The sequence below is a fragment of the Moschus berezovskii genome, chromosome 20, assembly GCF_049115385.1.
Source record: "Moschus berezovskii isolate FMDL1 chromosome 20, NW_MosBer_1.0, whole genome shotgun sequence".
Taxonomy (NCBI): Eukaryota; Metazoa; Chordata; class Mammalia; order Artiodactyla; family Moschidae; genus Moschus; species Moschus berezovskii.
Genome location: NC_142479.1, coordinates 35236087 through 35260806, shown reverse-complemented (window position 1 = coordinate 35260806; position 24720 = coordinate 35236087). Strand labels below are relative to the sequence as shown.

The 24720-nt window shown below is 43.9% G+C and overlaps 1 protein-coding gene and 1 non-coding gene across 6 annotated transcripts in view; both read left to right on the top strand.

Annotated features, from left to right (window-relative positions):
• SMG6 (SMG6 nonsense mediated mRNA decay factor) overlaps positions 1-24720 on the top strand; it is a 200047-nt gene that overhangs the window by 66600 nt on the left and 108727 nt on the right. The gene's annotated exons all lie outside the window — the stretch shown is intronic.
• TRNAK-UUU (transfer RNA lysine (anticodon UUU)) lies at positions 18482-18554 on the top strand. The gene has a single exon. It is a non-coding gene; the product is annotated as a tRNA-Lys (tRNA).

The window sequence follows — 24720 nt, the reverse complement described above, 5'->3', positions numbered from 1 at the left end:
CAGTGTAGAGTGACGTGTATCCACCATTATGGTATGATATTGCCCTGAACGTTTGTGCTCTGCCTGTCCATCCCTCCCACCCTCCCTTCTCCTAACCCCTGGCAACCACTGATATTTTTACTGTCTCCATAGTTTTGCTTTTCCAGAATGTCATAGAATTAGAATCATATAGTACGTAGCTGTTTCAGATTGGCTTCTTTCACTTAGTCATGGCCTGACAGCTCTTTTTTTTTTAAGCACTGAGTAGTATTCCATTATTTGAGTAGACCACAGTTGATTTATCCATTAACCTCCTGGAGGATATCTTGGTTGTTTCTAAATTTTGGCAATCATGTATAAGGCTGCTATAAACATCTGAGTGCAGGTTTTTGTGGGGACTTATGTTTTCAACCCATTTGAGTAAATACCAAGGAGTGGGATTGCTGGGTCATATGGTAAGACTGTGTTTAGTTTTGTAGGAAACTGCCAAACCGTCTTCCAACCTATCCTGTTTTCAATTGCATTTCTTTGATTATTGGTGAGAGTGGACATTTTTTCCTGTGTTTTATTAACCACGTATAGTTCTGTGTGGTCCTGTTCTCTGCAAATTTTTTCATTCCTCCCTAATATTTTTCCTACCAGTTTATTTGAGCTTTGTAGATAGTTAATACAGCAAGTCCCTTCTGTATTCATTGGTGATTTTCTTACTTGTATTTGATTCTTAAATATATTTGTTTTTTTAATGTACAAAAGTTGTAAAAAAATTTTATAGTTAAAAATGTCATCCTTTTTGATTTACTTCATTGCTCTTAAAGCTTAAAAAGGAGACCTTTTTTAGGTAGCTCTGCAAATGTATTTTCATTTCCATCAGCTGGAGGGAATTCTAGCCCCATTTGTAATTTCATTCAGTTGGTAAGAGATGTGAGGAACCCTACGTGCTTAATGAAGTAACGCCTGAGAGTTGTGACAGTAGATCTTCTGCATCAGATGTAAAAGTTCGGACCAGCACAGCAGCCCATTTTTATACATTTTGCAGAGTGAAGTAGAGGTGGAGTCACCAGGGGCTGCACTGTCAGGAGTCAGACCTTTCCCCTCACCTCACCTCAGGTGACTGCTTGCCAGCTGGGAAGAGCTCAGGCCTTGAAAGTTAACTTGGGCGTGTAGGTGAGAGGTTGTATGCTCTTGCCATTTCAGGGAGGAAAGAATACTGTTGCCTTTTGTGGCTGTCCTGCTTTTCACTAAGGAATGAATTGTCAGCGTGTAACAGAATGTTAATAAAGAAGTACCATCTTTATTTGGTAGCAAAAGCTCTGGGAGTAAACAGTCTATGGAGCAGAATTGCAAGGAATTAAGGCTGTGCCAGTGGGGGCGCACAAGCCACCAGGGCATGGAACTAGACTCAGCCAGAGACGTTTGGATACAGATGTTTCCCATGATCTCTGATAGACCTTTCCATTGCTTAGTCTTGACTTTGGAAGCACTGTGGGCTTCCCAGGTAGCACTAGTGGTAAAGAACCCACCTGCCAAAGCAGGAGATGTAAGAGACGTGGGTTTGATCCTTGGGTAGGAAAGATTCCCATGGAGGAGGGCATGGCAGACCACTCCAGTATTCTTATCTGGGAAACCTTGTGGACAGAGGAGCCTGGCAGACTGCAGTCTATAGGGTCCCACAGAATCGGACACAACTGAAGCAACTTAGCATGCACTCACGTGGAAGGTGTGCTAGGGCAGCATCTCTGTGGAATCAGTGCACCTGGCTGACTTGGGCTCAAGAATGTGCAGAAGGAGGATAGAGGAGAATGAAATACCTTTGAAATTTCTTTGCTTTAAGGAACTCAGAGAGAGTTCCAGGGCTGGAACAGATGTGTGTGTGCCACCAAGTCAGGGGAGTCAGATCATCACATTTCTGTTTCCTGGGTGAGTGACTCCTAGGGGTGGGGTCAGCTGCCAAAAATGTGATCTCTCCTTCCTCTGAAGGCTGTGTGGTTATGAACTTTGTAGTTGATCACATTTTTGTAAAATAATACATGCTATATACACATTTCAACAGAAAAAAACTGATGGATATACATCAAAACTTAATCATGATTCCCTGGGATAGATTAAAAGTGTCTTTAATTTTCTTTGTTTTCTTTGGGTTCTTGTAGTTTTCTATAGTGATCACAATATTTTTGTATTAAACTTATTTTTAGAAATTGTAATGACAAAAAAATTGAAATTAGGTAAAATTAGATTCTAGCTCTGATTGTGTTATATGCTGTATCATGCAAATTAGTTAACAGCTTCTAAATCTGTTTTTATATCTGGTACCTTGAGCATAGAAGACATTTATTAAATATTTACTGATTTAAACCTTCTCACCATAATTGTTTGCCACTATCTCTCTCCTTCCCTTACAGGAAGATCCTATTTCCTCTCTTTAACTTGAGGTTCAAACAAAGCAACTTTGATTTTGAGCGTTTTGTTTTCTCAAAAACAAAAGTATTTTGTTTTCTTTTGACATTGCTGATTCTTCCCTCTTCTTTCATTCCAGAAGAATCAATAACCTAGCAGATCAACTAGAGGATATTCAGCTGTTCTCAAAAATGCAATTATTTTAGCTTCATGAAATACATAGATCCCTCAACTAGAGTATTTACTCCATGAGAACAAGAGAAGACTGTATATTTTATGAAATCCCTAGCAATATCAAAGCTAACTTCAGAATTAGGTACTTAATCATTAATTATCAATTGATTAACTTACCAGGGTTTGGGATTATATATAATGAGTTTAGGCATGTAAGAAATTAGCAAACTTAATTTTTTTAAAAAAATTGATGTCTTTCTTACAGCCAAGTAAACATGCGTGTTAAAAAACTTAGACGCACAGATATATATGTACTCCCCGCTGTCCCCCCCCCGACCCGAGGCCACCCTGTGTAGCTTGTGGGATCTTAGTTCCCAGACCAAGGATTGAACCTGGGCTCCCTGTAGTGGAAGCCTGCAGTCCTAACCACTGGACTGTCAGGGGAGTCCCAAAGATGTTACTTTGTTTTTAGGACATTCTGTTACAATGGCTTTATGCAGTCTCCATGGTGACAAGCCGTCAGTACCTTCACTTTGAGATGGTAATGCTACAGTGGACTGCTTTGAGAAACCAGGAGTAAGATCTTCGACATACTTCTCCCCCCTTTTTTTCTTTACCCCAAACTATGGGGCCCTCTCCCACTGAAGACAGTAGGAAGCCACATTTTTTGTAAAGACAGTCCCCTTAGTTAACTAATGCTCTGCAGCCCATGGCTGGTGCTTCTTCCCACGGGAGGCGGAGCAGTTCAGTCAGCCATCGAGGTACCTGCTGTCAGTTTCGCCCTTGCTCCGAAGCCCTTAAAGGCAAGGAGCGTCCTGTTGGGAAGTGTTGGAAATGCCTCCACATATGTGTGCTATTTCTTTAAAAGAAAGTTGAGCGGAAGTGATGCTGTGGGGAACATCTGCACTCGGGCGAGCGGAGAACGAGATGCGCTGCAGCTGGTGTGAGGCCCTGGCAGGCTGAGGCGCTGCTGTCTGTTGGGGTTTACTTCTGTCTGCATTGAAACATGGCTTTGGGAGGGGGTCGGTGGCCCGCTGCCAGCCTCAGTTGGCCTGCCCTTCTCTTTCCTCTTTCCTCCTCACTCCCCCCACCCCAGCTCCCCTCCCTCATGCTTTAAAGTCACATTTCCAGGCCAGACGTAGAATTAATCTCTGGGCACTTCACATTGCTGGCAGCTGAAAGCAGGATGTGGGATCTTTTTTTTTCTCTCTTTCTCTCTCTCTGCGTCTTGGCTGACTTTTTTACCTCTCGAAGAATTTGGAAGGCCGTGAGACCCCCCCCCCTCCAAGTACTGTGGAGTTTTTCAGCACGCTGATCACCCTGCTGTGGCTTCACCCTAATAGACTTCATATGTTGATGCAGTTGACATCAGTATCAAACTATTTTACATGTGATCTGGTGTATTTCCTGAGGAAATCTGCAAGATATTTATTAAGAACTAATAAAATAAACCTCTCCATGAGTTTTTAGGTAGTTTTCAATTTTTCATGTCTCTCTCGTTTCCTCTTATCAATGAGTTGCTATTTTCTCTCTCTGCTCTGACCATCGCAAAAAGGAAACAAAAATAAATGTTTTAAACTGTTCCTGAAGGGACAGAGAGAGAATAGTTCTGCCATGATGTATCAGCCGGGGCTGTATTTTTAGTGCAGCATTGTAGAAACTAAAAATATCCTGTTATAGTGGATCCTTTTTATAGGTCTGTGTGTGTGTGCATGCGCACGTGTGTGTGTGTATGTGTGTGTTTATAATGTTGTACGCACAAGTGCCTTTGTGCATCGACAGCCGCTCTTCCCATTACAGCTGGACTCCATTAGTCCTTGAAAATTAATGTAATCCCAGTTAAGAAAAAAATTAATTACTCTACCAGAGCTGCATTATATCCAAAGCTAGTGTTAGCTCCCTAGCTGGCAGCTTAGTTTGAGAGGCTCCAGGGGCCCATGGAGCTGTGGCTTTGGTGTCACAGCCCTTGCTGTCGGGTTTTTCCCATTGAGATCATTCCTCAGTCCTTCCTTCAGGGTCAGGCATGTGATGTGCTGAGAGTTAGTGCAGACCCCGCCTCAGTGAGCCGCCAGGTTTCAGTCTGGTCGTCCCCAAAAGGCGTGTCCGCAACAGGCTTCACTCACCTGCAGTGGCAGGTTTTCTTATCAGTATTCCTTAAAAATGAGATTCTTTGGCAGCACTTGATTTTTATTTTTTTAGTTTTCTCTGGAGGAGAAATACTGTTTATCAGAGTCGCAGAGAGGCACAGGATTTGCCTTCGAGGGCTCTTCGTGGACAATTAAGAATGACAGTCACGTCTTGTTCTTCCTTTCTCTCTAAGCTTGGACTAGTTTGTCTCATACACACCTTCTGTTACAAATGAGCGTGTCAGAGTTGACTGCTCGTTTCTAGTCAGACTGCTCCGCACCAGCCCTGGATGAGGGGCTGGCTGGCTCAGCGGGTGAGGAACTTTTCCAGCTCTGTAATCAGTGTTCTGGGATGGGGTGCAGGGCACGGCCCAGAAGTCGATGCAGTCGGCCTCGCCTTCACGGTACAGCTCTTGTGCAATTGCCCGCGTTTGTTGTTGTTTTGTGTCTTTTTCTTCTTTGGGGGCCTAGATTGGGGGGTGGGGAGGCAAGGAGAGAGAGAGGGATAGGTGGGAAGAATGGTTGTTTATTTCCTTACTGGTCAGACTCTCCAGGCTCTCTGCTGAGAGTCCGGCCAGGATCCATCTGTCTTGGACTGCAGCTCGCTTTTTCTGCTGAGTTGGGGCGTGGGCAGCACAGGCCTGTGTAACCCGTGACAGGCCTCCCAAAATGCCATGATGGCATGGATCCTCTCGGGGCTGTTCCGAACAACAGCAGGGTTAGTGGCCTTTTGTTTCTTTTTGGGCACGGGCTCAGCCTCTCCTGTGGCCCTCCTATCCCCTCCCTCTGATGACTCCATATCCTCCCCCGGGCCCCCTCCCCAACCCAGTCTCGCTGACAACTGGTTGAGTCCTTGGCTTCCTGTGCTTGATCCCCAGGCAGTGTACTTCAGTAAAAGTAGTAATTAGGCCTTTTACAAATTTATTTTATTAGTGAAGAGAGTTAGTAGGTAATGGGCTGTAATTCTAAGACAGCCAGTTTGGAGATTAATAAAAAATTTAAAAAGAGCAGTTTTTACCAGAGGCAGTGGGCCTGTTATTTCGAGTTCTCAGTTGAGCCGAAATCAGAGCAGCGTGGGACCTGTGGCGGGCTGTGCTGCTGGGAGGGTGCAGGGCCACGTTCCTTGTTGTTACAGTCTGTGCAGTGCCCGTCCTTGAGGGTGTTTTACGCTGGCATTGGAAAAAAGGAAACCTTGTTTTCCAAGAACTCTGCTCTCTCTCAGCTTGATAAGCATTTAAAAATAAAAGCTGCACAATTGAAATTGGCAGTGCATCCTCATTCTTTTGTCTCTCTGTTTATTTTTTTCCCTCATCCCTCAACATGTGTGCTACAGCCCATGGTTATTACACCCTCAAGAATGATGGCCTGGAACTCAGCAGACTTGCACCAAGGTCTGCCCGCCCTCCACTCGCCGTTTGAAGCTGGCTGAGGCATCGGGGCCCGGCACTGAGAGGCCGGGTGGATCAGCCTCCACAGCTCCATCTGTGGCACATTCCCTTTTCCCCTGAAGCTGCTGCTTCTCCAGAATCCTGATTGTCAAGCCCAATCTTTCTTGTTAGTTTTTGCAGTTAACTTAATTGATTTGTTTACCTCTCCATTGGAGGAGCTCAAAAAGTGCTTTGGCACTAATCAGGAGCAGTCCTGGCTTTTTAAATAAGATTCTTCTGAGCTGAAATTGTATAATACTGACCCAGAGAGAAGAACAGCTATTATGGCTTAGGCTAGGGTGACGGTAAGTCCTGGTTTGCCCAGTGCTTGCTTGCCTCTGTTTATGAGTTACTAATAGCACACCCTTTTGCCCTCACAAATATCCCAGTTTAGGAGATAGATTTTAGCATCACCGTAACTTAGATGAATTTAGAAAAAGACAGGGGGAAAAAAGAAAAACACTCCAAACCAAAAAAACAACTCACTACAAACTGTTAATCCTTTGTCTAGAAATGTAATGGCTTGTAAGTCAGTGCCAAACCCTGCCCTAAGCATTGCATGCAGATTCCACTGGAGTCATGCACATGTGACCTCAGAAGGAATTGCCATATCTCTGGCTCTGTGAGCAAGGACTGGCCTTCCTGCTTGAGTAGGTCCTGGTCAAGCCAACTTTGAAACACCATGTCACTTGCTGTAGCATTTCTGGTTATCATTGCCTATTTGGTTGAGTCAGAATCTGGAGTTAGCTTTTGGTGGGGTGTGGTTTCAGGTTTGCCGATTTTCCCAGTTGATGCCTGTGAAGGCTTGGTGCCTGATGTAACTGAATAGGGTGTTACTTCAGGTTAGTAGTCCTTGTTTTTGCTTGGCTGGTTGGGCTGAACCTGGTATTACCGTTTCCCAAAGAATATTTTTGGTTTGAAAACTGAAGGTCAGCAGTTCGCAAGCGCCAAACTTGAAGCCAACTCTGTGGTTTGTCTTGTGCCACTGGGCCAGCAGCACTGCAGCCCGGATCGATTGATCTGCGGCAGTATGAGACCACGAACAGCAACTGCCAGACAAAACTCCATCTCACCCCACTTCCCCGTCCAACCTGTCTCTCTGCCCAGATCCCCTTTCTTTTTCCTTGTATGTCTGTCTCACTCTTGGTTATGTATTTCACTTTTTTGGGTCTATCTTTTTCCATCTCCCTGTCTCTTTCCATAACAGTTTTTAATAATGTTTTAGTTAGTTCCAGCCTTTTCCCTGAATGGATCCCATTGGAAAATGCATTTGAAAGGAAACAGTTATACACTTCCCTTCCTTTGAAACTCTGTTGGCACCTTTTCCAGTGCAGTAAACCATACAACATGTATTTTCAAAGTTTCCAAACACAGACACACTGGCGTTAAATTTATGAAAAAATATTTTATTCAGCTGTATGGTAACTGTGACTTTCAGAGATGCTGATCAGATTTGAAATTGGTGCTGACTTTCGGAATTCCTGACAGGTTTGAAATCTCTGCAGGAAATAGAGCCACACAGGCTCTTGGGCATCTGTGTTGCCTTGGCCTTGGATTGCAGGACTCGGGGTAAGGGACATAGGTGTGAGAATCCCTCAGCCACACCCGAAGGAAAACAGGGAAAGCCAGTGAGCCATTGAATATTATGCCTAGTTACGTTGGGCACAGGAGCAGAAGTAAAATTGTTTACTCTGGTCTAGGACTGGAGGTCACATAACACCTGTTTGTGTGGGATGTCATTTACTTTAGGGTGCCATGGCTAAGAAGAGCTTGTTTATTTGTATTCAAAGCAATGATTATGTCACTGAAGTCTGTAAGTGATTACCTCCCTCCTCCTTCCTTATACCTGTGGCTTTCTGTCCCCACCCCTCAAAAAAAGTGTGCTAGAATCAGTCTATTTAAATATCTGTGGATTTGACTGAGGTTTGAATTTGGTCCATACGGACAGTGAGCCTTCTCAAGGATCCCAGCTGTTAATTCAGAGGATCCCTGGGAATACTCTTGAAAGAAACCTTTCAGAAGAAGGTTTCTTCCAAATTGCTTAAGCAGCTGAACTCTGTCTTGGCTCACTTATGTTCATGTACTGGACCGTTTCAGCTTTTCTTTGCAACGGTGGATCTGCCTCAGGGCACTCAGGTAGAGTTTGTGCCTGTCGCTGTAGGACAGAAGCTGCCAAAAACAACCCAGCAAAAGCTGAGCACCCTGCAGGCCACGTGTCCCACTCAGCTCGATTAACCAGGGTTTGTTAAGCATTTATTGTGTCGTGTCTCGTTATTCTTAGCTCTTCTGGTAGTATTTGCCTTTGTTGACAGGAGACTTTCCTGAAGTGCTTTTGGTGATAATGATTGTAGTCTCTGTTCTCCCCTTTCTTTCCGCCTATGTCTTGGGTCTTCCCTTTCTTATCCACACATGAAATATCAGCCCTTTTTATTACCTTGGCCTTCCTCTCTTCAGCCTTTCCCCGTTGGTATATTGTAAAATCCCACGGTTTTAATTGTCACCTTTCTGTGGATCGCTCCCAAATCTCTTTCCTGCCCAAAACTTTCCTGAGCTCTAGCCCAATCTCCTTGTTGGATGCTTTTACCTGGAATCTCAAGCTTGCTAAAAATTGATTCATCCTGTTTCTCACATGTTGCAAGTCAGGTTTCCCAGGAAGCATGCTCCTGAGACGGAGGTCTGCATCCCCAGGAAGTTATTTGGGGGATGCTCTCAGGACTACTACCCGAGGGGTCATGATGGCAGGATGGGCAACAGAGAGAATGTAACGGAGGCCATAGCCAGTCCTGTGCGGAGCTCTGGAGCTGCTTAAAGGGGCTAACCCTTCAGAGTAGTACCAGATTAGGCCAACGGGGCTGAATCGTTACACGCCCTCCCTCCATCCACCAGTCGATGAATGTGAGTTATGGCTGGGAAGGGGGAGTGACATTGGAGAAATGCTTTTCTTCAGCTGAGAGCAGGTCTGGGAGAGGGATCAGCTGAGATCTGCAGCTGCCAGTACTCTCGCCAGCTGGGAGAGCGAGCGTGTTTGTGCTGGGGGGGATCTGGGCAGTGCACCAGATCAACCCCTGCCCTGGAACTGCTCCTTTGGTGCAGTTGTTCTCTTACTGGTACCAGTGTTCTCCATTTATTCATGCTGTCTTGGCCTCACTGTTTCTAAGTTGAGATGTAATTTACGTTAAACAGTAAAGCACACATTTTAAGCGCTCAGTTTGATGAGCTTTAACAAATGCCAACCCCACTATCTAGTCTTTTTTACCTTGTGTGTTAGGTGTGTTTGAAAATGTCAAGAACCAACTTGAAGTAGCTTAAGCAAGAGAGGAAATGTATTGCAAGGAACTTGAGGACAAGGATATTGTCCTGCAAAAGGGACTGGAGTCAGGAAAGCCTTTTTCTACACTTGTGCTTCCTTCTGCCTGCCCCCCTTCCCAACAAATGGTAAAGGTTCAGTAAATAGTAGCTCTATTATATCATTTTTGTATATCGTATTTTTACAGATATCTCACCCTTTTAAATGACTATGTGTTTTATTATATGTATGTCCCATAATTTATTTAAACAGTCATGGACACTTAGGTTGTTTGCAGGCTTTTCCTGTCCAAACTTTGTAATAGTGACTTTCTTCATTCATTTCACACATTATCTATATCTCTTAAGGTAGTTTTCACTTTCTTCTTTGGTTCATAGTTAACTGTGCACGGGGGATCCTATTAGATTTCAACTCCTTGAGGGTCCAGCTTCATGTCTGATTCATCTTTGAAAGCTCAGTGCCTAGCTTAGGGCCATCACATATAGTGGCTGCTTAGTAAAGGCTGACTCTGCTTAAGGAAATGGATTAGTCCACCACTTAGTGAGGTACTACTCAGAGCAGATCGTCTCCATTGACCAGGCACTGTGGCAAGTGCTTGGGATTTACAGGAGTCTGCCTGTAGACCCTCCCCTCATAGGATTTCCGGCCTAGTGGGGAAGCTTGATAAATCCCGTGCTGGAGTGGCTTTGAGCCACCTGCTAGGGGCATGTTATGGATGGAACTGCTTTGAGCCCAGAAACAGGAGGCCGGTCAGGGAGCACAGCAGAGGTTTAATGTATGTTGGATCTTGAAGGAAAGACTTAGATAATGGGAGGAAAGAGGTGGGCTTTGGAGAGGGAGGGTGGAAGAATGGCCATTCAGGGCCACAGAGGCGGCAGGTTTGCTATTTTATTTCCTCTTGGCTGTTTTCACTTGTCTTTTGGGCCCACTCTAAGGGGCAAGGCAGAGCTCTAAAAATAAATCTGTTAGGTCTTTTGAACCAAGCAGAAGCAGGTCAGTTCTGTCCTCCAAACGGAGGAAATCTCACCAAGAAGATGAAGTTGAGCTGGTGCTTAAAGACTGCCTGTTTGGCAGGGGGTGCTAATCCCAGAATTACTGAGCTTTGTTCTCAGCACCAATGTTCAAATATAAATTTAGCTTTTAAATCACTTTGCCCTATAGCATGCTGTTGAACTTGTTGTTTTGGAAATATCCCAAAAATGTACATAAATCAAAGTTTACAGTTTAGACCATTTCCCTTTCATATCCACACATTATGTTTATGCATGTATATATTTAAGAGCATATATATTTCAGTGTATCATTTGGTCTTCTTAAAATAAGACTTTTATAGCATATGTCATGTTCCCATTGATCTAAGATTCTTTAGGATTTTAGGATACTGCAACCTTTCTCATCATCAACTGCAAGTAGCTCCTGCATTTGGTTTTCTCTGACCCTTGGTCTGTGTTGCAAACTGAGTGTTGGGCAGATATGTTAGACATTGGCGACCTCTCTACTTAAGGAAACCCTTTGTGGAGGCTTTTGAAATAAGAATTACAGTCTACTAATTTAGCATTATTTTAACTTAGTTTTGAAGAGTTTCTTAAAGCATTATATATCTTATCAATATATAGAATATTCCTACGTCTGTGTTTTTGGAAAAGCGTTCTTAGACTGTGATATTTAATGTATTTTTTCTCACCACACCGATAACTTCAGGATAATATTTCTTGGATATCTTTTAATAGTATGTGGTATAATGCCATGTGTTATAAAGGCCTTTCCAAGATTATTGCTTTTTTTTTTTCCCCATACACAGTATCCTTTGCACAGAGTCAATGTTAAAAAATTATTTTAGGGACTCCCTTTGGTGGTCTAGTGGTTAAGACTCCAAGCTTCCACTATGGGGGGCACAGGTTTGATTCCTGGTTAGGGAACTAAGATGCCACAAGCTGCATGGCGAGGCCAAAAAAAAATTATTTTAGAACTCAGTGCTGAGAAAAGATTTGTTTTTCCTGAGGAACTGATATACTTACTCCTTTCCAATACTGACAAGTATACTATTGTTGGTGTTTCGTTTTCTGCTTCAACTGCCAGGAAAATCCAGAGGCAAATTTTAAGTTCATTCATGAAAGATTGTTAACCTGCATGATTGACATATTTATATTTTTCTTCTTGATCCTGATTTTCTACATTTAATCTTATTCATTGTAGGTGATTTTGCCCTACATTGTATATACATTGCCCTATGTTGTGTATACTGTTATATACTGTTACACTGTATATATGTATACTGTGTATATATTATATTACTGTATATACTGAAGTATAAAAGAATAAGTATAAACTAAAAAGTTTAAACCTAATTTAAAGCACTGTATATAGATTTCAGTCAGTATTGTTGACAAGATAGCTAGTCAACCACATGAATACAAATTCTAAAGGGGATCTCCTTTGTAGAGCTTCTCAGTCAGGGGACTAGCTGGTGCCTCATGGGTTTCTAGTCACCTTCATGGAGTGCTAACTTTCTCACTTTTCTTCCTTGGCATAATTACTTTATTTAGCTATCATCCTGTTGATCTCTTTTCTGCTTTAAAAACACATGCTCCACAGTGGGTGGGGTTGGATAAAGTCATTACTTACTTGATGTAGGTTGGGCATTGATCTTGAATTGTACAGCTTTGAGGAGCTTTTCAGGGCGAGTTGCTGGAGCAGGCTGGGATGAACATGCAGCTCTGGATACTCAAGAGGAATCCACCCAGGAATTATGTTTCATCATTGGCCTCAATTTTCAGTACTGACTCCTCCAAATTTGTTTGATGGCTGTAATCTTTGCATTCTGGAAGCTTCTCAAAAGGAGTCCAAGAGATCCTTCCTATTCTAGCTACCTCTCTGCCCTACCTGTTTCAGGGTTGTTTTATTTTTGGCCTTGTTTGCAAACTGTCAAACTCTTTTAAAAAAATCCTTCAGGAAACCATAAAATGAAAAGAACTTGAGTTAATCTGTTAAAATGAAAGCTGAACACTTCTCTGCTCCACTGCCTGCCATCTCAAAGGAGCCTCTACTGAACGAGGTGTCTGCTGGCGTTATTTCTCACTTACTTTTACCTTGGGCCCAAATTGCTCCTGAAACGTCATACCAACAAAGGACAAAGGTGGGTTTCAGGCTGCTTGAATCAGATGCCAAACCTCTGCCTGCTCCATCAGAAACGATGTAGCTGTATTAATTCCTTCACAGTTTTACTGCAGAAGTTTTCTTCTAGGTTAGCCAGTGGGCATGCCTCTTAGGAAGCCTCTTTTGCTTCTCTCCTCTACAACCTTAAGTAACTTCTGACTCAAGGCTCCCCAGATCTCATGATGGCATTCCACAGGGATTTAGCTGCCTGATGTGAAATCAAGAAGCTGCCACTCTTTTCTATGCCTCCTTTGCGTCCCTCAAATATTGGGAGAGAGACAAGCTTCCCTCAACCTCTGGCAAGCAGTGTAGAAGCAGAGACACTGTCCTCCAAGATCTGCTTGTAACTCCTCCAAATGTGACACTGGAGTGGCAGGCGCGCTTCCGCTGGGCCCCATTCCTGAGAGGCTTGGATGGTGCCAGCATGCCATTCTGCTGGCAGCAGCTCGGCTTGCCCAAGAGGGGACGTGCATTGAATAACCCTGGAATCAGGCTGGAAATTCCAAGTGATGGAAATATCAATCTGGAGATATAACTAAGGTGGAAACAGCCAGAGTACGTTTTCATTGGCAATTGATTGAATTTTCCCAGGAAATCTATTGGAATTCCATTTCTAAGATGGTATGGGTATTTCCTGGAAAAAGCTGAGCACTCATTTAGAAGTGTTTTCAGTTTTTCCTTGAAAAGAGTAGAAGTGGTTTGCCATCTGCCTTGCCAAGATGTATCAATAGAGTCCCCAGGACATTTCTTGGCTCTTGAGCTCCATGTCAAGGAAGAGGGAAAGCCAAGCTGCTCTCTGGAGAGGGCCTAACACCTCTGGAGGTCATGTTTGTGCCTTCAGAAGGTAGCAGTTGTGTTATAGCACCATAAAGAGCTTTGCAGTCAACCAGACCAAAGGTTTGAATTCGCCACTCAGCCATTTGTTAATATCAGCTGTGTGACCTTGATGAAAAAAGTTAACTTACCCTCTGAAGCTTTGTTTTGTTGTCTGTGAAGTAGGGAATTTCATGGCTGCATCACTTTGCTGACAAAGGTCCATATAGTCAAAGCTATAGATTTTCCAGTAGTCATGTACAGACGTGAGAATTGGACCATAAAGAAGGCTGAGTGTCGAAGAGTTGATGCTTTTGAAATGTGGTGCTGGAGGAGGCTCTCTGAATAGTGCCTTGGACTGTAAAGAGATCAACCAGTCAATCCTAAAGAAAATCGATCCTGAATATTCATTAGAAGGACTGATGCTAAAGCTGAAGCTCCAATACTTTGGCCACCTGATACGAAGAACCAACTCATTGGAAATGAGTTTTTCCAATAATGAGAAAAACCGATGCTGGGAAAGATGGTTGGATGGCATTATCGTCTCAATGGACATGAATTTGCACAAACTCCGGGAGATAGTGAAGGACAGGGAAGCCTGGTGTGCTGCAGTCCATGGGGTCTTAGAGTAAGACATGACTTAGAGACTGAACAAAAACAACAAAGTAGGGAATGTCAGTGCCAGTTTGCAGTGTTTTTCTCAGTATTAGAGTAATGTGTGCAAAACACCTTATTCAGGACCTTTGTATGTATTGGACACTCAGTAGATGTTCAGCTTTCTTGATTAAATCAGTCTCTAAGTTATAAACTCTGAAAAATCTGAAGAGTTGATTCCTCTAATTTAAAAAATCTTTTTAAGAGTTTTACTGAGATAGAACTGTATTTTAGGCTACATATACTTAAAGCGTGTAAGTTGGATGAATTTAGACATATATAGATATACATTTCGGAGAAGGCAATGGCAACCCACTCCAGTACTCTTGCCTGGAAACTCCCATGGACAGAGGAGCCTGGTAGGCTGCAATCCATGGGGTCGCGAAGAGTCAGACACTACTGAGTGACTTCACTTTCACTTTCATGCATTGGAGAAGGAAATAGCAACCCACTCCAGAATTCTTGCCTGGAGGATCCCAAGGATGGAGGAGCCTAGTGGGCTGCCGTCTATGGGGTCACACAGAGTCGGACACGACTGAAGCAACTTAGCAGCAGCAGCAGCAGCATATATACATTTGTGAAACCATCATGACAATCAAGATAGTGGACATATCCTTCACCCTTAAAATAAAAGTTTCTTGTGCTCGCTTATAATCTATTCTTCCCTAACCTTCCCCTCCCAGTCCCAGGCAACCACTGATCTGCTGTTACTGTAGATTAATTTGCGTTTTCTGGAATTCAACAGTAAGTTCTCTCCCCTTGTCCTGACTTTATTCCACATTGATTTTGACGTTCATCAGCATTGTAGAGTGATACAGTAATTTGTTCCTTTTCCTTGCTGACTGGTCTTCCATTGTGTGGATATACCACGATTTGTTTATCTGTCCCCTTGTTGATGGATATTGGTTTTATTTCCAGTTTGGGGCTTTTAACACATGAAATTGCTGTAAGCGTTCAAGTGTTAAGTCTGTGTGAACTTACGCTTTTGTTTCTCTTAGGTAGGTATCTAGGAGTGGTATACCTAAGTCATTTGTTTTAACTTTTGGAGAAATTTCCCACCTATTTTCTAAGGTGATTGTATCATTTTATGTCCCTAAAGCCGTGTGTAAGGAGTTAAGTTCTCTGCATCCTCACCAATACTTGTTATTTTCTGGTTTTTTGATCATAGACATCCTAGTTGAGGTAGAGTTGCTCATGGTTTTGATTTCCCTAATGTTGAGCATCTTATCAGAAGTACATGTTCAGCATGTTCTTATTTGCCATCTGCAGATGTCTTTTGCTCACTTTTTGGTGTATATTATTAATTTGGAAGTTTTTAATATGTTTTTAATGAGAGTCCTTTGTCAGATATATGTTTTACAAATATTTTCTCCCAGTGAGAAAATTTTTGTGACTTTTTATTTTTTAAAAAGTACTTTTTTTTAAAATGAAATCTATTTTTTTAAATGTGATCTTTACAGATTTATTGGTAAAGGAGCAGTTTAAAATAGTATTGTAGCTCATGCTGCTAATTGAAAAAATCTTAGTATCCATCTGATTAACAGTCCAAAGCAGTGCAGCCCTGAAAATGCGTAAGCAGTTTCATTTATGAAGATAACAGTGCTAGGACTTCTGTGTTAAAACAACTCCCCCCACCCCACCTGCCCTTGTTTGAAGAATGTACATACCATTGCTTTGAGATTTATACCTTCACTTATTTTTTGAACAGCAAGAACATGTTTAAACAGCTCACTTAGCTTCTGCAGTGCGTTCTTCTTGTCATCTTTCTTCACTTTCTCATCACCTTCGCTTACTGCTGCTTGTCATGGATTTTACCAGTCCGATGAGTCACAGCCTTGCTGATGGAGTTCTCCTGCTTGACTCCTTATTCTTTGGACGGAAGTTCTTCAGTGAACTTTCCCTTCTTTTTTCTTACTTTCCTTTTGGTTGCCCTGGCAGTTTCTTGCTCAGTCCAGATAAGGAACCACGCGGACGGGCATGTCCAGCATCTCAAGCCGGGCAGCACGTGAGAAGAAGGGTCTGAGAGGATTCTCAGCTGAGAAGCTGTCCTCAGAAAGTCTTAGTCGTCCTGTTCTGTGTAAAAGAGAAACATTGCTGGAATCCTGTGTCCCGTCTTTTTGGGTTTTGTCTGTCAGCTTACTTTTGCTTACTTGTTTTAAATTTTTCGTCTTGAAATAATTATAGATTCACAGGAAATTGTAAGAAAAAAAATATTAATATACACACAGGCGGTCCTGTTCACCCTTCATCCCTCCTTCCCTAATGTTAGCATCTTGCATAAGTTTAGTGCAGTGTCAAGACCATGAAACTGACATTGGTACACTCATGGACCTTATTCGCATTTCACTAGTTATACATACACTCGTGTGTGTGTGTGTGTAGTTGTGTGCAGTTTTACCACACAAGTAGTTTGTTGTTTTCTTCTTTTTAAATTTTATTTATTTAGCTGCTGTGGGTCTTAGTTGTAGCACACAGTTGCAGCCTGCAGGGTGTTTTGTTGTTGTTGTTTTAGTTGCAGCATACGGGATCTAGTTCCCTGACCAGGGATTGAACCCGGGCCCACTGCATTGGAAACTTGGAGTCTTAGCCACTGGACCACCAGGGTAATCCCTACACAGGTAGTTTAATGTAACTGCTTCACAATTAAGATACAGAACTGTTCCATCTCCACAAAAGCTCCTTCATGATGCTACCTTCTAAGAACCATCCCCCCCTTCTATCCCCAGATGCTAACCCCTGTTTTCCATCTCTGTAATTATATTATTTCAAGAATATTATATAAATGGGATCATATAGCAGGTAATCTTTTGAAACTGACTGTTTTCACCCAGCATAATTCTGTGACAGACTGTCCATGTTATTGCCTGTATCAGTAGTCTTTTATGAGGCTGAGTAGTGTTCCATAGTATGGATGTTCCACTGTTTGTTTAAGCATTTTTCCAGTGAAGAACATTTGGGTTGTTTCCAGTTTTAAGCTATTGTGAATAAAGCTACTATGAACATTTGCATACAGGTGTTTGTGCAAACGTAAGTTTTCATTTCTTTGGGGTAAATGCCCACGAGTATAATTGCCGGGTCATATCATAAGTGTATTATTAACTGTATTATTATATAAGTGTATTGAAAGGAACTGCCAAACTTTTCCAGACTGGCTATACCATTTTATATTCCAATCAGCTTTGTGTATATGGTCCAATTTCTCTGTATCCTCACCGCTTTTTGGTGTTGTTACTATTTGTCATTTTAGCCATTCTGATAGGTGTTTAGTGATGTCTCGTTGTAGTTTTAACTTTCATTTCCCTAATGGGATATGACTGTAAATGTAAAGATGTAAACTGTAAAGATACTGAACAACCTTTCATGTGTTGATATTTCACCTGTATATCCTTTCTGGTAAAATGTCTGTTCATGTTTTTTGCCCATTTTCTAATTGAACAATTTGTTTTCTTATTGGTGAATTTTGAGAGTTCTTAATATAGCCTAGATACTAGTCCTTTGTAAGATATGTAGTTTCCAAATATATTTTTCCAGCCTGTAATCTGCTTTTTCATTGTCTTAGAGTAGGGCAACAGATTTTAATTTTATGAGATGTAGCATATGAATTTTCCTTTTATAGACTGTTCTTTTGGCATCAAGTCTGAGAAATCTTCCCTTAGTCCTAGGTCCTAAAGACTTTCTTCTGTTTTTTGTCTGAAAGTTTTATGGTCTTATGTTTCATATGTAAGTCTTTGATCCATTTTCAGTTAATTTTTGTGTAAGGTGTAAGATTTAGGTTGAGTTTCTTTTTTTTTTAAATGGCTGAGTAGTATTCTATAATATGGATATTCCACAATTTGTTTCACCATTCATCCACTAAAGAGCATCTGAGTTTGTGGATATCTAATTGCTTGAGAAAATATATGTTGAAAAGGCAGTCATTCTTTGACTTAACATCAGGAAGAATGACTCCTCCCAGTTTGTTGCTTTGCAACATTGTTTTAACTATTCTACCTTCTTTGCCTTTTCGTATAAAGGTTAAAGTTTAGTTTTAGGATGAAGTTTGTAAGTTTGTTTTTGTCTACAAATTCTTTGCCCAGATTCTGATAGTAATTGTGTTAAACCTGTAAGTCTTTGTGGGCAGAATAGATATCTCCACGATATTGATTCTTCTGATCCATGAACATGTTAATAAGTCTCTCCACTTATTCTGGGTCATCTTTTATTTCTTTCATCAACATTTGTAGCTTTCAGCCTAGGATCCTATTCTTATTTTGCTAGATTTATACCTAAGTATTTCATTTTCTTCGGCAATGTTGGTGTTTTTAATTTCAGTTTCCACATAGTTTTACCTCAGAGCTTTTGATATAGAACTGTGGAGTAGTCTGAGGTTTTCATGTTCATAGCAAAGGGGAGAAGAAGAGTTGGAGTTTGAAACTTGAATCACAGGCATTTGAGAACCAGGTATGGGGAATTCCCTGGTGGTCTAGTGGTTAAGACTCAGCACTTTTGCTGCTGAGGGCCTGGGTTCAATCCCTGGTCAGGGAAGTAAGATCCTGCAAGCAGCACAGCCAAAAAAATCCAGAAACCAACCAAAGGAAATAAACCACAAGGCCTGGAAACAGTGTATACGTGTAAGGGCAGGCAGACTGGGTTCAGATCCCAGGTCTGACACTTACTAGCTTTTTGACCTCTGAGCCTGCTTTCTCAGTTGTCAGAAAGGGAGAATAACCTCCTGTGCAGATCTTTTGTAAAGCTCTGTGATTTTATATATATATATATATATATATTTAAAAACACACACACACACATATATGCTCTCTGCAGGTCTCCCTATATCTTAGTTATTATTTCTGGCCACAGTGGAATCATCGTTTATGATCCACAAATGGAGAGGCAAGTGTACCTGCTGTTAAGAGCAGCAATCGTTTCTTAAACCACTTCATGGTGCTAATTTTCAAGGATGTGAAATCTTGACATAGCTCTTGTCCTCACAGGGCTTATAATTTTGTTGAGGAAGGATCCTCTATGTATAAAAACTCCAGGACTAGGCATTCCTTGTGCAGTCCCAAATGTGTGGTGCAGACAGTGGGTGCACCAGAGAACTTTCTCTCCCTGGGTTTTGTTTGCCCTTTTTGTACCCTGTTCATCAGCATGGCTTCTGGTTGTTGTTGATGAGAGAATGTGTGGAGGTGGGAGGGGGTGTGTACAGATTTAGGGGAAGGGGGTCATGTGGGAATATGTAATTAATTTTTATACTTTCCCCAGTAAACCATCGACCCTTTTTATGATGTCATGAGGGATTCCTTAATTTTGCAGCTGCTTCCTGGTTACGTCAGAGGGGAGCCTCTCACCCCACAGCCTGGAGCTGCGCTCCTACAAGAATTGGAAACAAATGAAGTGCTGAATATCTAATGGCTTCCACAGGGAGAGCCCGTTCAGACTTCCCAGGCCTCTTTCTGCAAGGTCTTCCTCAAGTATTTCTGACCCCCTGAAGTGTCTTTGTTCTGGAAAGACAGGAGTGGCCCAGAGCCAAGTGGGCGGGAGCCTGGGGACTCCTTGCCACACAACCTCCCTCCCTCCAGGTGTTCCACAGTCCCAGTTTCTGCCCCTCTCCTGGATCTCATTTGGTGGGTGTTTCCCTGTTGGGATCTCGGGATCCTCTGGAACCTGCCAAGATTATCGGCGAGGGTCCTTCCCTTCCCGCATTATCTCCATCTTCTCTTCTCGTCTCTCTTTTCTTGATTTTCCTTCTGCGTTTCTCACATCTGTGAACGCCTTTCAGTTCCCTCTCCCACCTGTCTTCTAAGAAAGATGTTACGTATATTCGGCATTATAAAGTTTATGAAGCGCTCTCTACATGTAATTCCTCTTCATTCAAGCAAGTTCACGTCCTCGTAGCTTCCCAGCCTGTTTGCCTCCCTGTCACTTTTTTTCCAGCTACGCTAATCCATCCTAAATGCTTTAGCTAGATTTAGCCAGACCTCCTCACTGCCTGTTTGCTGCCCTGGCATCACAGGCCCTGTGCGATGGGTCCCTGTTTTATGACATGCCGAATATAGTGCTTGCTGTCAGAGTACGTGCCTCGTGTGTCTCTACCTGCATGCCTCTTTAGCACGCTCCATCTTTGTTCATCTTTTGCAGCATGGATGTGTTCTCTTCCATGAAATCTTCTGTGATATACACTAGCAGGAAATAGAGAAAGCATCTTGTTTCCGCCTTCCTTATGGAATGCCATAATACATGGTCTTGAATTACAGTTATTTGGGTATCTGTGTAGTATTCTTGTCTTCCTCATTGGAATATCATCTTCTCATGGACAGTATCCTGTTTTCCATTGTATCCTCCACAATTGGGCCATATCAACAAATGTGGAGTCAATGGGAGAGGTCACTTTGTCGGGAGGTTGGGATTTCCTTTGTCCCGACATCTACCCGCTTGCTAAGAGAAAGTTAGTTTATAATCCTAGAAAATCCAGAAGGACAGTAGGGTCTCAGAGAGAAGTCACATTCCCTCTCATGTTCCTCTGCCTTGTCTCAGACACATTTCACTCAGGGATACATCCTGGATTGCCTTCCACCCAGTCAGCCTGCGTTCTGCCATTGTGCATGAATACAGTTTGCTTGGCTCTATCGGTGCCTGATTTTTCTGACTCATTCATCATCCTCTCGAATGATGAGTTTTATTCACTGGGGGATAAAATGATGCCCTGATGGCGTGGACATCTCTGCTTTTCTGTGAGGTTTTTGTCTGGTTTCTGTAAAAGTGACTGTCTCTTCCACCTCCCTGTCAGCCAGCAGCTGCCACAGGGAACTCTGGGGCTCGAGTAGCAGCAGTCGAAAGATGCTCTCACTGCCCACTTCCTGTAGACAAGGAGGTTTTGGTGGGCTGCTCAGGAGCGGTGCCAGCTCTGTGTCTGACTGGTGACTGACTCATGAGAAAAGCAGCCTCATGTCTGAAAGATAAGAGCCAACAAATCGCCTCCAGGTGGTGTCAGTTTGGAGGTGACTGACCATTCATTTCCTCTCTCTGGGAGGAGCCGGTGGGGATGGAATCAGTGAGTAAGTGGTCTTGCCTGCATTTTTCTCTGGCTGTTAGTGAAGCCGCTGAGCACACAGTTGGTCCTCTCTGCTGGTATGGCGAGTGGACCCCAGTGCCCTCTGAATGCCCTCTGTGGCCGTGGGGGTATCAGACTTAGTGTCATCTGTCCTGTGTCTTCTCTTCATTACTCCTCTCATTCTTTTGCTAGGAAGCTGGCTGTGTGCGCCAGGCAAACTCTTGCTTGTCCATTGCTGCCAGGTTATTCCGTGACCAGCCAAACCTCAGCCCTGCTCTGATTTCCTCCAGATCTCCCCCTGACCCAGGAACCGATCAGAAGTGATGGTTCTGAACTGCAGTCCCTTGGCCGGGCTCCACAGGTCCAGGCAGGTGGGCCTGCCTAGCCTGCACGCCGCTCGCCTCTCCCCCTCCTGCCTCGCTCCCGTTTCCTGCAGGACACCGCTCTGCCATCCTGCAGCCGTCAAGCACAGCTTTGCTTTGGCAGCACCGTCGTGCACACACGGGTGGGAGAGGGGCCGTGTTTATCACTTTTCCTGGAGATTATCTGTTTAAGCACTTCTCTGACAGTTACAATAACAAGGGCAGTGTGTTGTGTTTCCCAGCAGAAGGACACTTGCTGTTGAAAGATGTATAGCACTAATTAGAAATACATAACATCCGGCCACATGGCAGCCTTCTCCCGGCCGCTCCATTTCCTGATTTCATACAACTTTGACGACAGTTGGTTTATGTTTTCCATGAATATGTTCTCAGAAAAATGAGAAGGTCTCCCCGTTAATAGGAGCAAGAAGAGTGTTTCTGCTTGAGCAGGTATTTGGCCAGAGGAATGGTGGGAGCTGCCCCTCTGAGAGTGTGTGGGAGGGGTTCAGACTTCAGGTGACTCTCTGGTACAAGACATTTCCGTCTGACTTCCTCAGCCAGAAGCTTTCCCCTACCCCCTTGAACAGGCCTGCTTTTGGAAAGAAGGGGAAAGGCCGTTTCACAACGTTAATGAGTTCCTCAGCTCATGTCAGGCTCCAGCCACCTGACACAAAGCCAGAGGAACCCAGGCAAATACCAAGGCGAACAATGCTTTTTCCTCCCCCACCCCACATCACTTGTTGGCCTGGCCCAGCCCCTTCCAGGGATATATATGGGCCTCTGTGAGGGTGGCGCCAGTTTCCTAGGCCTCACCTGGGATGGGTGGGCCTGGGACCCTGGATGCTGCTTTCCTGCCCACTTGCATCAAGTGGGTCCTTCTCAAGGACGGGCATCTTACAGCTTCTAGCCCACAGAAACCTAAGTGAGGCGGACAGCATCTCCTGAAGATACCATAGCACTTAATACATTTCTCACTGGAGGCACGGGGTCTGAGTCACCATGGTTACTTGGGGGTGATAAATAACCCATTTGGAAGGTCCTAGGATTGCAGGGCCCCTGTTTTATTTGTAGCTTTGTATGTGTGGGTGCTCAGTGTGTGCTTATGGTACCACTGAGCCGTGGAGGAGGGCAGGCCTTCCAGAAGTGTTCTATGTGCAGAGCTGACCAAGACCCAGGCATTCTGATCCCCAGAGATAACTGTGGTATCACCACCTGCTTGATCAGCACAGGACAGCATACTGATTTGTATTAATACCTCCCCATCCATCAGACCCAAACACAGCAGGGAGTGCTGTCAGGCCCTTCCTGGGGAGATGGAGGGGTGAAGGGTGAGGTGATGTAACCACGGCCAGGGGCGGAGCCGTCATGCGGCTGCCTTTCAGCCTCACCCCTGAGAGGTGGTTGATCCCGTCCAGACATAGCAGAGAGGCTCCAGTTGTTGCTTCTTGACCTGGTCACCAGACCTTCCTGCAGGAAGCTTAAAAAGGAGCCAGGCCGGACTCCCCAGAGGCCTCAGTGTCGTTGTTCCTAAGCAGTTGGTTCTCCCCTTGAGCCTTTGCCTTGTGCATTTTGAGAAGGAGTCTAACCCAAGGTTACCATTTGTCATAAAAATAGAAATGGTCTTGGTGAAAGTCATCTCTCTTTGCCCTGTCTTATCTTTATCAAGGCTGATGAGAGTATCTTGTTTAGTCCTGGGCTTCTGCCAGTCCTTGGAGCTCAGATACCCACTTCTATCTCTTCTCAGGGCCTTCTAGGTGCAGGTAACTTCAGCCTATGCCCAGGAGTTCCCATGGACAGAGGAGCCTGGTGGGCTGCAGTCCATGGGGTCACAAAGAGTCTAACACAACTTAGCAACTAAACAACAACAACTTCTGCCCAAGATGTCCAGTTGATGAGGGGACACTAATGTGTACTCACTGTGTCATCTGCCGGGATGTGGCCTCCATGCATCCTCTCCTTAAACTAGCCTCTCCTAAGTCCCTCTGTCCAGGACTTATTCTCCCGTTCTGGGCTTTGTTGCTAATTAGAGGTAGGCTGCTGGCAGTGCTGGGCAGGGGCCTGGACTGGGCCAGGGTGCTTTGGAGAGTGCCGTTGCCTATTGTGAGCAGGGAGGGGAGAACCTGGCAGCTTTCCTTGGGATGGCTTACATGTCTCCCCCTTCCCTGCTGACCATCCTCCCTCTGCTTGGTCCTCGGATGCTCGTTTCCTGTCTCTCTGGCAGAGGTTTAGGGCCTTACCAGAAGAAGAAGGAGACTGGTGATCTATTCTAATCACATGGATTGTTACCACTTCCTTACTGCCTGCCACGGTTGAATTGCAAAGTTCGAGGGTGACATTTGGGACCACTGGGCATCTGGCAGGCTGGTGGGAAAACCACAAGAGAAGAATTGCTACACTGATGCTAGTCATATGTTGGGACCTTCTGAGCAGCAGCCTGTTCCTTCTCACCCCCAGGGCTTTCTAAAGTGGTTTGGGGCTGGCTTTGCATACTCCAGTCATGTTTGCTCCTGTGGCCAAGACGGTTAGGAATAACTGTGGTTGTGTAGCATCTCCTGGAGTAAAGACTTCAATTAGGCCCCATTGAAAAGCCGAGTGTCAATGAGGGGAGAGGTGAGAGGGCTCCCCCTTGACTTCCGAGGTTAAAACCAAGCAGGGACAGAGATCAAATGTGCAGCTCATTATGCTTTTAACACTTGGAGATTCTGAGAGTTCTCCCGTATTACAGGAGGAATTAACAGATCAGCTGCTGCCAGACCAAGCAAGCCTGGCCGTTGATTCTGCCTCCTGCACATATAGGGGTCTCCTCTCCTGGGGCTGCAGCCTGGCCTGCTGCCTTCTGCTTGTCACCTGTTTCTCTCAGGGCTGGATGAGGTGACCATCAGGGAGGGCTGCTGACAGGGAGCGGGTACGGACAGTGGTTTGAGGGTGTATGTGCTTGTAGCTCCTGCTAAAGGATAGGCCTGGCCACTGCCAAGGTGGCTCCTTTCCTGACCCCACAGCGGGAAGGAAGTTGGTCAGGCTCAGGAAGTGAGGGGCATAGATTGCTAATATTGGAAGCCAGGCTTATTTCTTAGCCCTAGAGGAATGACTAGGTGAAAATTAAAGCTAATACTTGCTTAAGTGCTTATTATGTGCCAGGCACTGTCCTTTATAAAATTTGACTCATTCAGTGAAAAATATATTATTTCTAAGTGTTATGTGTGTTCTCTGAGGAGGAGGAACAGAGAGAAGATAAGGCTGGAATCAAAGGTTGGTGCTTCAAGAAAATGACTTCTAAATTTGTGTTTTTCTGATC